General features: G+C 42.1%; 1 pseudogene across 1 annotated transcript; it reads left to right on the top strand.

The window, feature by feature from the left end:
* Window positions 1-1,268, top strand: LOC100960354 (annotated as a pseudogene). Its single transcript, XR_001161186.1, has one exon. The product of XR_001161186.1 is annotated as an actin-related protein 10 pseudogene (transcript).
* Window positions 1,269-17,588: the final 16,320 nt, after the last annotated feature.

Here is a 17,588-nt window from a genome sequence, read left to right as displayed (position 1 = left end):
ATGCCGCTCTACGAGGGCCTGGGGAGTGGCGGGGAGAAGACTGCGGTTGTGATCAACCTGGGCGAGGCCTTTACCAAGTGTGGATTTGCTGGAGAAACTGGGCCAAGATGTATAATTCCTAGTGTGATAGAAAGAGCTGGCTTGCCTAAGCCTATCAAAGTTATTCAGTATAATATCAATACAGAAGAATTATATTCCTACCTAAAAGAATTCATCCATATCCTGTATTTTAGGCATCTGTTGGTGAATCCCAGAGACCGCTGGGTTGTGGTCATCGAGTCAGTGTTGTGTCCCTCCCACTTCAGAGAGACAGTCACACATGTGCTTTTCAAATATTTTGAGGTTCCATTGGTCTTGCTTGCTCCAAGTCATCTAATGGCTCTTCTGACCCTTGGCATGAACTCTGCCATGGTCCTGGATTGTGGATATAGGGAAAGCCTCGTGTTACCCGTATATGAGGGAATCCCAGTACTGAATTGTTGGGGAGCACTCCCCTTGGGAGGAAAAGCTATTCACAAGGAGCTGGAAACTCAGCTGTTGGAACAATGCACTGTGGACACCAGTGCTGCTAAAGAGCAGAGCCTTCCCTCAGTGATGGGTTCAGTACCGGAAGGTGTCTTAGAGGACATTAAAGTGCGTACTTGCTTTGCTAGTGATCTGAAGTGTGGACTAAAAGTCCAAGCAGCAAAATTTAATAGTGATGGGAATAATAAGCGTCCCTCGCCACCCCCAAATGTTGATTATCCATTAGATGGAGAGAAGATTTTACATGTTCTTGGATCAATCAGAGATTCGGTGGTGGAAATTCTTTTTGAAGATAATGAAGAGAAGTCAGTTGCCACTTTAAGACTGGATTCTCTTATGCAGTGCCCAATAGATACCAGGAAGCAATTAGCAGAGAATTTGGTAATCATAGGTGGCACATCTATGTTGCCAGGATTTCTCCATAGATTGCTTGCAGAAATAAGGTATTTGGTAGAAAAAACAAAATATAAAAAACCACTTGGCACCAAGACATTTCGAATTCATACTCCACCTGCAAAGGCCCATTGTGTGGCCTGGTTGGGAGGAGCTATTTTTGGAGCATTGCAAGATATACTTGGGTGCCGCTCCATTTCAAAGGAGTATTATAATCAGACAGGCCGTATACCAGATTGGTGTTCTCTCAACAACCCACCCTTGGAAATGATGTTTGATGTCAGCAAAGCTCAACTGCCTCTCATGAAGAGAGCATTTTCTACTGAGAAATAAAAGTTTGATCGAAATTCAGCTTTTTTGCTGTGTGTTTGCTCTTTACATCAATACATAATGCTTTAGACTCTGTTTCTCTTGTGCCGTGGTAAAATAGTAGCTGATGCTTATGAAGTGTGTTGTATTTATATCAAGAAAATATACGAAAGCAGTTAAAAAAAAATCCCATCTCTGAAAAATAGCCAGGTGTTGTGGCAGGCACCTGTAGTCCCAGCTGCTTGGGAGGCTGAGGCAAGAGAATCTCTTAAATTCAAGAGTTTGAGGTTGCTGTGAGCTGTAATGCCACAGCACTCTACCAGGGGTGACATAGTGAGACTGTGTCTCACCAAAAAAAAAAAAAGTAAAAAAGGGCCATTTTCTGGAAGTTTGCCTTAACAGAAAGTCCTAAACAACTCAGTACTCCAAATACGAGGCCAGCCTCATTTAGTTTGATGATGATATGGTTGTTTTCAGGACTCAGAACATGAACTTGCTCATAGCGAACATACATGGTAGCAATGCATCAAGCTGTGATATTTAGCATTGCCCCAAAGAAGCAATTTTCTGGAGCTACTGGGCCATTGTCAGCATCACTCCATTCGTGTGGATTCAGTGCAGTACTTGGCAAATGGCAAATTCAAGTTTTGCATCTTGGAACTTTATGGAATTCTCTTTTCCAAAATATTTGCAATCTGCGGTTGGTTGAATATACGGATGTGGAACCCACGGAGGGCTGATAGTAGTAGAAAGCTCTTTACCATGAGAGCAGGTAAGTTATTAGTGAGGCAAAGCGGGGTCTGTACGGTGGAGTGTTTCTGCAGTAATATATGAAAACAGCAGATATGCAAATCTCGAGAATAGAAGGAAGGAAAGCAAGGCCTTGCTGAAGCCTCCACATTTCCAACAGATCTTCTGTTTTACAAGTTTGCAAATCGTCAGCTCTCAGATCTGCTCACCTCTATACCTTTGGTAACTCCTAGCTTCTCTGTTTTCTTTGAGGTTCCATGAATCAAAACTGCATGTTTTGTCTCCCCACTATTTGTCTCCAATAGTTCAGGGCCACTGGTGAAAAGATGAATTCCTTGTGCTGTTTCCTCTAAGTGGTGACTTAGGCCGACCCCGCCAGCGTCCGCAACTAGCTGCAAAGCTAAAATAATGTTTTTGCTGAAGGTTTAAATTACAAACTCAATAGATAAAGAAGTCATAGTTGTGTTTGAGAAGACTTAATAAGGGAAAGATGGCAATTTCTTTAAAATCATTTCCAAATCCAATGTAATTATTATAAAAGCCCCAATATGATTTTTGGGAAGAACTTGAGAAAGTAATCCTACAGGTAATATATTAGTATAAAGGTTGCAGAAGAGGCAGTGACATGGTCTGCCAGGCAGCCCCACATGCCACAAGCACTGCTTGGAGGGACCCTAGTGACAAGGAATCAGATGCCCCTTCAGGAGGTGCATGGGCTTCAGTTTGGGGACTGAGATATGGAAGGAGTGTTTCTATGGTAAAGCACAGAACCAAGGCTTGGGGCTTGCAATACAAGGGTTACAAGTGGGAAAGGATTCTCCCTTTGTGCCTGGTCCTCTTAGGTATCCTTGATACCCAGCAATGGCCGAGTGAAAGTGGAGGAACTCAGAAAATGCATTTTGTTCAGGGAGTGAATGAACGCATAAGCTTCTGTCTCGAGACCCAGTGTTTGTAATTCACAGAGTCTGGATGGTGGTTGGAAGTAGGTGGGAGCAGGAGGACTCTGTCCCGCAGCACGAATGCCTGTTCCCATGGCATGGGTTTTTCCCCCCCCTTAGGCTAAATACCTAGAATCCAAATTGCTTCTAGGTTTTTCCTTCTAGGCAAGGCTAGGTTGCTCTTCTAGGATACTATAAACTGAGTAATTCTGCCAACTAGATGGACCTGTTTACGTTCCTGCCAGCAGTACACGAGCCTCTGTTTCTCCATACTTTATCAACAGTATGTTGTCAGATTTTACATTCTTGTTGGTCTAGGGTATGAAAACTCACGTCTTGTTTCAATTTGCATACCAAGAGTATTCATGAGGCCACATATATATTCACACATACGTAATAATTATATGATGTCTTTAGTGCTATATTCATGAAAAATTGCAGTCTCAATGGCCTAGCACTGCACAAGTTTATTTCCACAGACCCAGAAGCCTTGTGGAAATGTTGGAGAGGGCATTCAAACTTCACATAGACTTCCAAAGATTCATCTCAGAAGCACTGGAGAGGGAAAACCCAAGCAGGAAGGAAGTTGAGGGTGAAGCACAGTTCTGATGGGAGGAGTACTGACAGCCACAGTTGTCATCCATGAAATCACTGGCACAGGGAGAGAGGCGTGGTTAATGGGACCCTCCCTTGATTTCATCCTGTTTCCCAATCTCTGTATTTCAGCCCAACTCAACAAGTTTCTGTCTTGACACTCACTACCAACTTGTTGGTACCAGGCGACTATCTTGAGTATCCTAGCCTCACAGTGAGGATCCTTTTCCACCTGCCCTTAGAGAATGTTGGCATTTTTCAGAGGACATCTTCCAATTATGTGAAAGGAACACTATCACTATACAAATTAGGGTATGGATGGGCGCACTGAGGGTGAGAGGCTGAAATACCATTTGAAATAAATCATTTCTTGTCTGTACAGAGGAGGAGGATTGGGGTACTTCTGACCTAAGGCCTTCTTTCTTTTTTGGCAAGCCAATTTTTTCTTTTTTAAAAAATAGGCAGGGGGCAGCACCTGTGGCTCAAAGGAGAGGGCACCAGCTCCATATGCTGGAAGGGGCGGCCTCAAACCCAGCTCTGGCCAAAAAAAAAAAAAAATGAGTATGAATTTAAGGGGTTTACTCCATGACAACTGACCAACTTACTTATGGCCAAAGAGGACTGCCTCTGACTCGACTGGACATCCTGGGACAGAGTACCAAGGTGCCTGGGCTGGCTCCTTCCCTTCATCCTGCCCTATGGGAAAGGCTCTTGATTTCCTTCCCTAAGATGTCTTCCCATTCCTTCACTCTGCTCAACAAGAAGTCCGAGTCCCAATAATTTTGAAATCTAAAAATCAGATTTTAAAATTCTTGGGATTTTGAATTCTTCAGGTCAGGAGAGCAGGGCTCAGGTTTTGGGTTCTGCCGTTACTAACCAGATGCCTGTGGACAAGCCACTCACCCTTCTCTGAGTTTCGGTGTCCTTCCATGTTAAATAGAGACATAAAATAAATAATAATTCCTATCAAATATGACGATTCTCAGAAGAAATGAGTTAAGGCACAGGAAAGAGCTTCATAAATCCTAAAACTCGATGTAACTGTTAATAAAGAAAATGATTTCATCCCCTTGGGCAGTGATCTTCAACCAGTCTGCAGTGAGAGAAACTTAGGTGTACTGCAAGCATTTTTAAAGATCATTAATTAAATTATTTTTGAAAGATGTTCAAAGCACAGTAAGCATATTTCTCTTTTTTTTGATCAGCATACATTGAGTGTGCCATAGAAGTTTAACTGTAGGTTCAAGTGTATCATGAGATAAAAAAGGTTGACAATCACTGCCCTAGGGAGTGATCAGAGAGTCCTTCCCACCCCTGGGGTAGGTCATGAGATCTGGTGACTCCAATAATAACTTCCAGGCTTATGTAAGTTTACAAGTTTGGTGGTTCCCCCTGAAAATGTCACTATTCCTCTTGCTTCAAAACTACCTCCTTTGACTTTAAACTTCCTTGACTTTTCACTCTCAACCCTGGACCTCAAACTTACTCCAACCCACCCTAGGCAAACAGGTTAGCCCCTCCAGCCCTTGGCCTTCCAAGGCTCACCTATTGGGGCAGAGAAATGACATATTTACTTCTGCGGATCCCTATGGAAAATGAAGTTGAGGTGTCTTCAGAGATTATACCCTTTTCTTTGCAGTTTCCTCATGGTTCTTAGTGGAGCAATGGGCTTAGATATCTATACCGTCTACAGCAAAGGTGAATACAGGATGCAAGCTGAGCTAATTAGATTTTTTCTCATGAATTGGTTCCTACTGCTGAAAAATCCTGTAGGCTCAGGTTGGGACAAATGACTTGAGGGAATGTGGCCGAGAAAGCATAAATCTGGCCTGCAGAGAAAGAATAAACTGGGCTTGGAGCAGAGAGGAGAGAGAAATGCAGACAAAAAGAACTCACCCTAGTGCTCCCCAGAGTCTCCTATCTCTGCTTCTTCCTGTACACTTCTTCCTGGGTCATCCTTTTCAGAAGGGTGTAGCCCACGTGACTGAGTTCTGGTCCATGAAACGTGAGTGCAAGGTGCCATGTGCTGAGTCCAGACCTGGCCCATAACAGCACTTTTCTCTCTATGTCCTGGGAGCATGAAGATGCCTCCAAAGATCTGGAGGAGAATGTGGCTATGTCACGGGAGGAGCCTGGGACCCTAAGTTACTGGGTGCATCCCAACCTCCTCCTCCTATAGCTGGGAGCTATGATAGGGACAAGAAAAAACTCTTATTGTGTTAAGCCACTGAAATTTGGAACTTGTTTATTACCTGAGTACTATAGTTCCTGACTACTGTTTGTTTGGAGTCCAGTTTCAGGCCACTGTGCGGCCTGGCTTTATCTCTTGCCCTTGATTAGTCACCATATTGTACCATATATCTCTTGAACTTATCCCTGTTGGAATTTTGTACTCTTTGACCAACATCTTCCCAATCCAGCCTCCATTCTACTCTCTGCTTCTGTGAGTTCAAGTTTTTAGGATTCCACACATAAGGGAGATTGTGTGTATTTGACTCACTGTGCCTGGTTTATTTCACTTAACAGACTATCCTCTAGGTTCATCCACATTGTCACAAATGACACAATTTCGTTCTTTTGTAAGGTTGAATAGCATTCCATTGTGTGTGTGTGTGTGTGTGTGTGTGTAACACACGCTTCTCTTCGTCTATTCATCCATAGGTAGACACTTAGGTGGATGCCATAGCTTGGCTTGTATGCTGCAATAAACGTGGGAGTCTCTTCAACATATTGACTTCATTTCCTTGGAATATATACCCAGTAGAGGGATTTTAAATCACATAGTCATTCCACTTTTAATGTTTTGAGAAACTTCCGTAACGGTTTCCATAATAGCTACACTAATTTACATTCCCACCAACAGTGTGCAAGGGTTCCCTTTTCTCCACATTCTTGCCAGTGATAAAAGCCATTCTCGTAGGTGTGAGGTGATATGTTATTGTGACTTTGATCTGCATTTCCTTGATGATTAGTGATGGTGAGTATTTTTCATACATATATGTACACATGCACACACATATACACACGTGGGCCACTTACATGTCTCCTTTTGAGAAATGTCTATTCAGGTTTATTTATAATGGAGTTATTTTCTTACCATTGACTTGAGTTCTTTATATATTTTGGATAGTAACCCCTGATCAGCTGGATGGTTTGCAAACATTTTCTCCCATTCCATAGGTTATCTCTTCACTCTGTTGATTGCGCCCTTGACTGTGTAAGTTTTTCAGTTTGATGTCGTCCTATTTGTCTATTTTTGATTTTGTTGCCTGTCACCCCTGCTTTCTTTTACTTCTCATTGCTGTAAGCACTTCCCCGCCCGTTCCCCCGCCCCCTTTCATTCCCCGCCCTCTCTCCCAGCCTGTTCCCCCGCCCTACCGGCTCTCCCAGCTGGTTCCCATGCCCCCCAGAGTCGAAGCACAGGAAGTCCCAAAAACCACCCAAATTCCCAGTGGACGAACAATGGTGGAAATCCACCAAGGCTGTATTAATCATGGTTACACAACCATAACCATTGTGTTTTGAGATATATCCATTGTCAACCAAGACAGTATTAATCATTGTTACATAACTATAACTATAACTATTACTGTATCCATGACTACCCAAGCTGTAACCCCTCTAACCAGCCACGTTTCCCTTCTGTAGTATGCTTGCACAAAAATATAGAAGGCAACTTGCCCTCTCCAGACCATCCCCTGCGCAGATTCAATAAATTTCTGATTGATTGCATTTAAGGGGGGTCCAACACTATATTTTCAGGTCTAGGGGCACAAAATCATCACTGTTACTCCCCCAGAACATACCCCAGTAAACTTCCTGTGCACAAATACCCTCTGCAACTATTTTCCAGGGAAATTTACCTCCCCCAAGGAAGATCATAAAAAGGGATCAGTACCAAAAAAATTAAAGAATAAAAAAAAAAAGAAACAAAACCCATTGCCACTTTTTCCGCATGTCTTCTGTGTGTAACCTAGGAGTTCATCCCGTTTCAGAGTTTGGCCTCCAGCTTGGGGGCATACCCCGGCCATGTATTTCCCTGATCCTGGGGTCCTTACTTTGGAATAAGCCTTGCTGGAGGTAAGAAAAGTGTTCAGTAAGATAGTCCAACAAGGTCTTGGATATTCTGAGTCTTTCTAAATAATCCAGACGGGGCCTTGGCATAATATAATTAGTCCTTTGCAGGACTCCCTACTGTGAGTTGCAGATAATCTTAGTTTTTCTGAGTGTCCAGGGATGTTGATTGGATCAGATGACAGATTGACAGCACGCACACCCTCAAGAAAAAACAATTCTCAGATAATGTACTGTTTAAAACTACACAGAGAAAGACAACATTTTCTTACAGTACCCATGTAAGGATGCGAAGCCATCCTTCCCAGAAAGGATTCATGTTATTACACAAAGAATTCCTTTTGTTCCCCTAAAATTATGTCTCTTGCAATCTGTAGGGAATAAGGCATAGTTTATACAGAAAACAAACCAGAGCTTTAATAAGACTACATGCACAGGCTTGCCTGGATGGTGAAGCAGGGCACTTGCCTCCTCTCCACTTCCTCTCTGGCTTGTGCTTTTGGACCCAAGTGCATTTTTTCCTTGGTAGCAAATACGCCGAGTATATCATTTCATATCCTTTTTTCCAGTTTAGGACACATTCTCCCACATTATAAAGACTTCATAAACATCTTGAACTTCATGAGGACAGGAGCCACATTTACCAGCTAGATCAACATCACACATAGCATGCACTTGGCATGGAGAGGCCATGAAAGAAACAATTGTGTAGCTGAATTCAGCTAATAACCAAATTGTCCCCTATAAAGCTGCCATCACTTATGTAACCCCACCAACAAATCAGTTGTTCCCAGTTCTTGATTTCTATCATAGATTATGTGTATATCTAAATCTTTGTGCATACATCTTTTTAATTTCATTTTTTCTTCAAAGTATTACGGGGGTACAAATATTTTGGTTACATGGGTCACTTTTACGATGCTTGAGTCATGGTTCTAAGTGTGCCTGTCATCCAGGTAGTGTTCATTGTACCCATCAGGTAGGTTTTCACCCATTCCCTCCCCCAGCCCACTTGATTTCCATTAAGTTTTACTTTCCTCTAGCACGTGTGTGCTCCTCAATGAGTCCCATTTTAATAGTGAGCACACCAAGTGTTTGTTTTTCATTCTTTAGATACCTCACTTAGGATAATGGTCTCCAGTCCCATCCAAATCGTTGCAAAAGGCATTAAGCCATCCTTCTTCATGGGTAGGTAAAATTCCATGATATACACATACCACATTTTGTGAATCCACTCATGAATTGATGGGTACTTAGGTTGATTCCACTTCTTTGCAATTATGAATCATGCTATAGCAAACATTTGGGTACCTGTGTCTTTTTGATAGACTGATTTCCTTTTTTTTTATGGAGACAGAGCCTCAAGCTATTCTCGTGGGTAGAGTGCTGTAGCATCACAGCTCATAGAAATCTCCAACTCCTGGGCTCAAGTGAGTCTCCTGCCTCAGCCTCCCAAGTAGCTGGGACCACAGGTGCTCGCCACAACGCCCAGCTATTTTTTGGTTGAACCATCGTTGTTTGGCGGGCCCGGGCTGGGGATTCGAACCCGCCACCTTAGGTGTATGTGGCTGGCGCCTTAGCCACTTGAGGCACAGGCGCCAAGCCCTGATTTCTTTTTCTTTGGGTAAATACCCAGTGGTGATATTGCTGTATCAAATGGTAGGTCCACTTTTAGTTCTTTAGAGTATTTCCATACTGTTTTCCATAGAGGCTGTCCTAATTTGCAGTCCCACCAAAAGTGTACAAGTGTTCTTTTCCCTTTACATCCATGCCAGCACCTGTTACTTTTGGATTTCTTTTTTCCTTTGAGACAAAGTCTCATTATGTCGCCCTTGGTAGAGTGCCATGACATCACAGCTTACAGCAACCTCAAACTCTTTGGGCTTAAGCAATTCTCTTGCCTCAGGCTCCCAAGTAGCTGGAACTACAGGCGCCTGCCACAACACCTGGCTACTTTTTTGTTGCAGTTGTCATTGATGTTTAGCAGTACCAGGCTGGGTTTGAACCCACTACCCTTGGTGCATGTGGTCGGTGCTGCCATATTTCTTTTCTTTTTATTTGAGACAGAGTCTCAAGCTGTCGCCCTGGGTAGAGTACTGGGGGTGTCACAGTTCACAGCAACTCAAACTCTCGCACTTAAGCGATTCTCTTGCCTCAGCCTCCCAAGTAGCTGAGACTACAGGTGACGACCACAACGCCCAGCTATTTTGCTGCTGCTGCTGTTGTTGTTGTTGCCATTGTTGTTTTAGCTGACCCAAGCTGGGTTCAAACCCACCAGGCTCGGTGTATGTGGCCAGCGCCCTACCCACTGAGCTACAGGTGCCAACATTTTTGGATTTCCTAATGAAAGCTATTCGAATAGGGTAAGGTGGTATCTTCTTATAGTTTTAATTTGCATTTCTCTGATGGTTAGTGACATTGAGCATTTTTTCATGTTTGTTGGCCATTTGTCTGTCTTCTTTTGACAGGTTCTGTTCATGTGTTTGCCCAGTTTTTGACAGTGCTGTTTGATTTTTTCTTACTGATTTGCTAGAGTTCTTTGTAGAAACTGGTTATTGGTCCTCTATCAAATGTGTAGATTGTGAATGTTTTCTTCCATTCTGTAGGTTGTCCATTTGCTCTGCTGATTGTTTCCTTGGCTGTGCAGAAACCTTTTAAATTAATCAAATTCCATTCATTTATTTTTGTTGTTGCTGTAATTGCCATCAGGTCTTCTTCATAAATTCTTTACCTGTGCTGGTATTCAAAAGAGTCTTCCCAACATTTTCTTCTAGAATTCTTATAATTTCCTGCCTTATTTTTAAGTCTTTTATCAATCTTGAATTAATTTCTGTGAATGGTGAGAGACATTTCATTTCATTCTTCTGCATGTGGATATCCAATTTTCCAAACACCATTTGTTGAATGGGGATTTTTTCTCCCCAGTATATATTTTTGTCTGGTTTGTCAAAGATCAGTTGGTTGTACATGGATGGTTTTCTAATAGAAACCTGAGTTTTCTATTCCGTTCCATTGGTCTATGTCTGTATTTTGGTACCAATGCCATGCTGTTTGGCTTACTATAGCCTAATATAAAGTCTGGTGATGGGATGCCTCTGGGTTTGTTCCTTTTGTTTAACATTGCCTTGGCTATTTGGGTTCTTGTTCCAAGCAAAATGTAGAATTAATTTTTCTAGATCTGTGAAATATGATGTTGGTATTTTGATGGGGATTTCATTGAATCTATAAATCCATATGAGAAGTATTTTACATTAACAATGTTGAGTCTACCAACCCATAAGCATGATATATTTTTCATTTGTTTATATCCTTTGGAAGTTCTTTTCTTATTGTTTCATTGTTGTTTTTGTAGAGCTCTTTTACCTCCTTGATAAGTATATTCCTAGGTATTTTATTTTCTTTGTAGCTATTGTGAATGATATGGAGTTTTTGATTTGACTCTTACCTTGACTATTATTAGTATATGGAAACGCTACTTATTTGTGTACATTGTTTTTATACCTTGAGATTTTGCTAGATTTATTGATTCTAGGAGTCTCTCGGTGTAATTCTTGGGGTTTTCTAGGGATAAGACCATATTGTCAGCAAAAAGCAATAGTTTTCCTTCTTCTTTCTTGATTTGGACACTCTTTATTTCTTGCCTGATTGCCTGACTAGGACTTCCAGCACTATATTGAGTAAAACTGGTAACAAGGGGCATCGTTGTCTTGTTCCAGTTCTTAGTAGGAATGTTTCCCTATTCAGGATAATGTTGGGGTGTTTGTCATATATGGCTTTTATAATTTTGAGATTTGTTCCTCCTATACCTAGTCTGTTGAAGGTTTTTATCATAGAAGTTCTTCCTTCATGTGGACTTTAGCCAGTCTGATGTATGTAATTGTTGATTGCCTCTTTGCAATAAGTCTCCCAGGTGTTTGTTGAGCTTTTTGTATCTGGATATCTAAATCTCTAGGAAGACCAGAAAAAATAAATTTTCCAGCCCCTGTGAAGTTTCTTCTTTGCTCTCAGTGATGCTTAAGATTATTATATTTGGCCATTTTGAATAATCCTGTAATTCTTGTAGACTTTTTCCATTCCTCTTAATTCTCTGTTCATTATTTTTGACTGACTGAGGTAATTTGAAAGAGTTGTTTTCAAGCTCTGATATTCTTTTTGTTTTGAGACAGAGCCTCAAGCTGTTGCCCTGGGTAGAGTGCTATGGCATCACAGCTCACAGCAACCTCCAACTCCTGGGCTCAGGTGATTCTCCTGCCTCCACCTCCCAAGTAGCTGGGACAACAGGTGCCTGCCACAACGCTGGCTATTTTTTGGTTTCAGACGTTATTGTTGTTTGGCGGGCCGGGCTGGATTTGAACCCGCCAGCTCAGCTGTATGTTTCTGGCACCTTAGCTGCTTGAGCCACAGGCGCTGAGCCAAGCTCTGATGTTCTTTCTTCTTCCTGATCTAGTCTATTCTTTTTGGAAACAGTTTCCACTGTGTTTTGTATTTCCTGAAATGAATTTTTCATTTCCAGAAATTCCATCTTTTCCTTTAATAGGTCTATCTCTTTAGTGAATTTTTCATTAATTTCCTGAAATCTTTTTTTTTTTTTTTTTAGTTTCTTTGAATTGGTTTCCATTCTCTAGCATTGTGTTGCCTTTTCTCACAACCCATATTTGGAATTCTTTACTTGTCATTTCAATTTGTTCATTCTGTTTGGTATCCACTGCTAGAAAGATTGTGTTCCCTTTTGTGGGTGTCTTTTCACTCTGATTTTTCATACTTCCAGGGTTCTTTTGCTGATTCCTTCTTAACTGGAGCAGTTACTGTTTCTTGCTATTATTATATTTCGGATTTTGTTTCTGTTTAGATGGAGCTTTTCCCCTCCACCTCCCTTATACAGGTGTAGCATATCTTGGGTAAGAACCTTTATCTTTGTGGGGGCTTTGATGGCAATCTAGGTTCTGGGTAGAAGACTTGGTTATAATATCCTTAGTGTGCTGTTTTTCTCAGTTGCTCATGGTTTGCAGTCTGCAGCAGTGGTGAACTATGTGTGTGGTCAGATTTTCTGCCTTACTTTCATGAGAGAGGTTGGAGATCTTTGAAATCTTTTCTCTTTCTATTGCCCTGTGGACTTCTTGGCCATCTGAATTATAATGACATGTCCACTTTATTCCCCGAGAGAATAGGTGGTGCTTGTGGGTGAGAATCAATCTCACCTTGTAAGACTGAGTCAATAAATGCTCTGTAAAAGGCTGTGCAAATTGACTTCCCTGTCAGTAGATGGCGCTTGGTGGAAGGAACAACCTGCAGTGTTGTTTTTGAGACCTACGACTGTCTCTAGCCTCTCCAGAGGAGCACTTAAACACCTCAGGTGGTGGGTGGAGCCCTGGAACTTTTGAATGAGTTCTTATTCTCTGCAACAGCGGGGTGGGATGGGGAGTGAAGCTGGGTGGGGCTGGGTTGGGTGAGCTTGCCCTCAGGCTCCACAACAGCTGGTTTGGTAGCTGTTTTAACAAAGTTTGAAAATCTGCTCCCAGCTTCTGGGGAAAGCACCTAGGGAGGGGCTGAAGTGGCCGCACCCAACCAGAAAGGCTGCTTGTGGAGATAGGGCTATCTGAGATTCAGATACAAATAAGACAGATACAGAATAAGACAGATACAGAGATAGAGATAGAGATAGAGATCCAGCTATTTTACAGATTTTCCTGTAGTTTTAAATATTCAATGCTTTATTTCTTTATTTTGTTGTCATATTAGTAAGAATTTAACTCTTGTAAAAAGGAAAATCTTGAGGACCATGAAAGAATGGCAAACTGTTATCCAAGTCTGAGCCTATAGCACACGTGTCTCCTCAGGCCTGGTTAAGAAGGTATTTACCACCTTGGAAGAGAAGACAGAACCAGAGATATAGGAAGGTGCAAACCATTCAGGGCTGCACCATTCTCCATTACACAAAGGAGAAGCCATTGCCCGTTACATGAAATGAATGGTGCATAGTCCCAGCAAGGAGGTCTACCAAGCTTCCGCCTGAACTGTACAGTGGTTTCTGATAGCGTCAGTTCTAGGAGCGTAGGCATTTCTCAATTTCCCCTGAGATAAATGGTTCTGCAGGACAATTTCAGGAGCCACGGTGAGAACCACAGACCTGGGACTACCCACCTCAGACCAAAGTCCCCCAGGGGTCCATACACTGATGTCAGCAGTTGAAGTTGCAGCACTCCTTGACCCCGTGGCAACCTTTATCTCGCTGGCACCTAGGTAACATCATAAAAGGGTAGGAAAGAGTAAACTCTGGGCAATATCCTGGTTTAGGTTTAGCTGGAGAAAGAATGCCACAGGGTGAGTTGGGGGCACCAATGCTTCCCTTTCAGGAATCAGGGCTAGGTCATTCCAGACACCCCTCAAAGGAAACATTCTACAACCTCAATCACACACAGAATATCCTAGCCCTACCCAGACTCTTTGTGACTCCAGCCTGGGCCATGTGGAGGCAAAAGAAGATGGTCCTAGCGAACACAGAGTTTGCTCAGTTTCATCATGCAAGAAAAGTGCGTAGGTGCACCTGGAGGTTGGACCTGTTTGTATCAACTCTGGGTCCCACTAGCAGGGGGAACTCTGGTTCTCCAGTCAGAAGGGCCTCAAGTTGACCCAGAGGTACTAACTGTTTGCTTTCACCTCCCAGGAAGAGAAAATGTGAAATAACACTGGGGTATAACTTCCTAGAGCCCCCCCCCAGGACTTCTCTGGGTGTTGTAGGGCTGGCCTGGCATTTCATCGTTCTTAATTTATATGGCAGTTTTCAGGCAACAGGAGGGAAATATCTTTGCCAGGATGTTCATCAGGACCCTTCTTCCCACTTTGAATCCAGAGCAATTGAACCTCCCCCTTCCAACAGGGTTCAAATATGGATGCAATTGAGGTGTTTACTTGTAACTCATTAACACTTGAGACACACTCAGACACAAAGAGAGAGCAAGATAATGCGGTAAGTCAAGGTCATTTCTAGATTTATGAAAAACACTTATTCATTACTCACCATGGGACTGTAGTTTAACTGGCATAATGAATATTTTCTCCTTTAACTTATGTGTCTCCATGACTTTATAAAAACTTCCTAAGTTGACAATGTCAAAAGACTGACTTGAGATCATTTGAGAATGAAGACCCCAGGCCAAATAAACCTTCACATTCTTTCTGCTCTTCTCTATGATATAACCTAGGGGATCTGGAAAAATAAACTCAGACCCCCTCTGATGCAATTAATTGGTGATTTATTTGTACCTGCACAGGGGCCGTTGTTCTGAGACAAGCCAGCCCCGAAGTGCTGGGTTTTTTGTCTTTTATACCCTTTTTTCCTCTGCATAGCTTAAGTGGGGGTTGGGGGGAGATGAGGGACGTTGCCATTGGCAGGGTTACAGCTTGCTTGTCGATGGATACATTTCAAATCACAATGATTATAATTATATAACAATAATTGATCAATGGATATATCTTAAATCACAATAATTATGGTTATATAACAGTAATTAATCAAGCCTCGGTGAGTTTTCCACCATTGTTGATTTACTGAGTAAGCCTTGGTGAGTTTTCCACCATTGTTCATCTTCTGATACTTGGGGGTTTTGTGAAACTTGAGACTTTCCGTGCTTTGACTCTGGGGGGGCATGGAAATGGGCTAGGAGGGCCGGTAGGGTGGGGGGACGGGCTAGAGAGGGCGGGGGAAAGAGGGCTGGGTTACAACATCTAAAAGTGTATGCTATCTTACTTGCTTGGTACAAAGAACATCGGTGACTTCTGCAATGGTAAGAAGTAGATTTATGAAGGCACACGGGAGATTTGGGATCTTATATGAGAGGCAGAGAGATGCCAAGAAAAGATCGCTCTAGAACGGCTACTCTATTTACCAACCTTCTTTTCTAGCATAATCTGCTGGCTGCCTCGGGTATTGCTTTTACTGTGCAATGTGACTCTTTCTTCTTGCTCTGGTTGGGCCTGTGCTCACTGACTTCAGGTCCAAATTTAGAAAGCAGAATCCTTTCCAATTGGTTTAACATGCCAATAACTTAGTGTCTACCCTTTTATTCTCAAGTTTTTTGTTTGCAGCCCCACCTAGTAATCCAAAACCTTTTAGTTTGCAAAGAAGTTTGATATTCACTGTGATTTTATACCAAAACATGATAAAGGATATTAAGTAAAAATAAAACAGTATGCAAACATGAAGGCACAAACCCTGAACAAAACTTTACCCAGTGAATATTGTCATATATCCTGAAACCATCTCTTTTAGGAATATCTCCAACCCCTTGAGTTCTAGGAATCCAGAAATCACAGGAGCCAAAAGTAAATGAAGCAGAAGGTGATCTCTTTATTGGCAAGCAAGTGTTTGAAGGAGCTTTAGGTTTAGAAACCCCAGGAACAAGAAAGCATGAGCTAGTGGGGTCATCCATGGACCAAGGATCTGGAATCACACAGGAGTCTGTATCTCAGAGACTTCACAGACTTCACGGAGGTCAGGTGACACCTACAGAGAGAGAGAGAGAGAGAGAGAGGACAATCAGTGATGTGAGGGTAGTTAAGAGGGGCCTATGGGAATGGGAGGTGGGAGCTCTGCCTTCTTTAGCTCAAGTTGGACCAAGCCCCTACACATTATAATGCCAGGCCAGTAGTTATCAGCTGGAGCCATGATTTCTGCTGCATATCCTCTCTTCAGGTCAAGTGCTACTTATTGCAAAAGGGACAAAGTAGCATCTTTTCCCTCAGTGAGATTTAGTTTTCCCCTGATGAAATTGCAAATGTCCAGTGGGCATCTGACATCCCCCACCATTTCTTCTGCCTCCCTTTCCATCTCCTCTTCTACACCATGAACAGATGTATATGTATTTTTTCTCCTCATCTCTCCTGTATTCTGAGAGAAAGGACAGCCAATCCTTGGGCTTGTGGTGTCTGAAGGAGAATAGAAGAACCTTAACAGGGATGCAAGAAAATTCACTGATGTACACAAAGAAAATATTAACTACTGTAATATTTTATGTAAGAAATTACAGTTTTCTAATCCAAGGTATAAGCATTGACAAGAGAGTACATTATAAACGTTTATATTCAGTGCATGTTGAAAAAAAAGTAACTGCTAAGCATGTGCAAAAAATCATTGAATAATACTTAATTAAGCATAGAAATTCTAACACCCAGTAACATATAAGGTATGCTTTCCTGCAGCTGCTAGGTGGTCTTTTCACCAGGGAATGGTGCTCCCATTCCCACAGCTTGTAACATAGAACTTCTGTTGGTATGGATAAGGGTTATCAGTCCCAAAATGATCCTGAGGAGACCCCATGTACTAGTTCTAAACCTGTGGGCAGGTGTTTCTACTACTGGATAAAAAACTTACCTTGACATTGGCCCTGTTGTTCAAGAGGTTAACGCCTGATAGCTCTTTGTGGATACTGGATTATCTTTGTCAGTGCATATTTTGGAAACCCTTCATGGTTAGCATGATATTGCAGATCTTTAAAGCTATTGTCGACATTTTGGAAAACACACATGCCTTTAGATCCATGCTGATGTCTACCAAGCTGTCTGTGACCGACTCTGCTTGAATATGGTGATGGAAATGCAGAGACATCATTGCTATGCCTTTGATCTTGGTGAAGATTTTGTGTCCCATTGGCACCTTCATGCTTTATCATTACAAGATTATACTTCTTGTGGAACTCCTTTTGGTATCTGTCTTTTTGTCCATGGTAGAGTAGATATTGTTCCTTAGCTATATATTGGGCAAGGTATCTATTTGCCTTTGGGGCATACTCTTGAACTTGATAAGGATTTTGTATCGGGTTTTGATTCTTGTCAGTTTCCAGGTGTGGTGTTTCAATGACAGTGACTTGGGATCCAGGTTGCTGTATCTGAATTAAATTCTTGCTAGTTTCTAGCTGTGGTGTTTTGACGATAGTAACTTGGGAAGCTTGTTGCTGTGGTATTTTGATGACAGTGACTTCGGATGCTTGTTGCTGTGGTGTTTTGACG

The sequence above is a fragment of the Otolemur garnettii genome, unplaced genomic scaffold, assembly GCF_000181295.1.
Source record: "Otolemur garnettii isolate 467f Iridium unplaced genomic scaffold, OtoGar3 scaffold00023, whole genome shotgun sequence".
Lineage (NCBI taxonomy): Eukaryota > Metazoa > Chordata > Mammalia > Primates > Galagidae > Otolemur > Otolemur garnettii.
The sequence above is the reverse complement of the archived record's forward strand: the minus strand, read 5'-3'. Positions and strand labels throughout refer to the sequence as shown.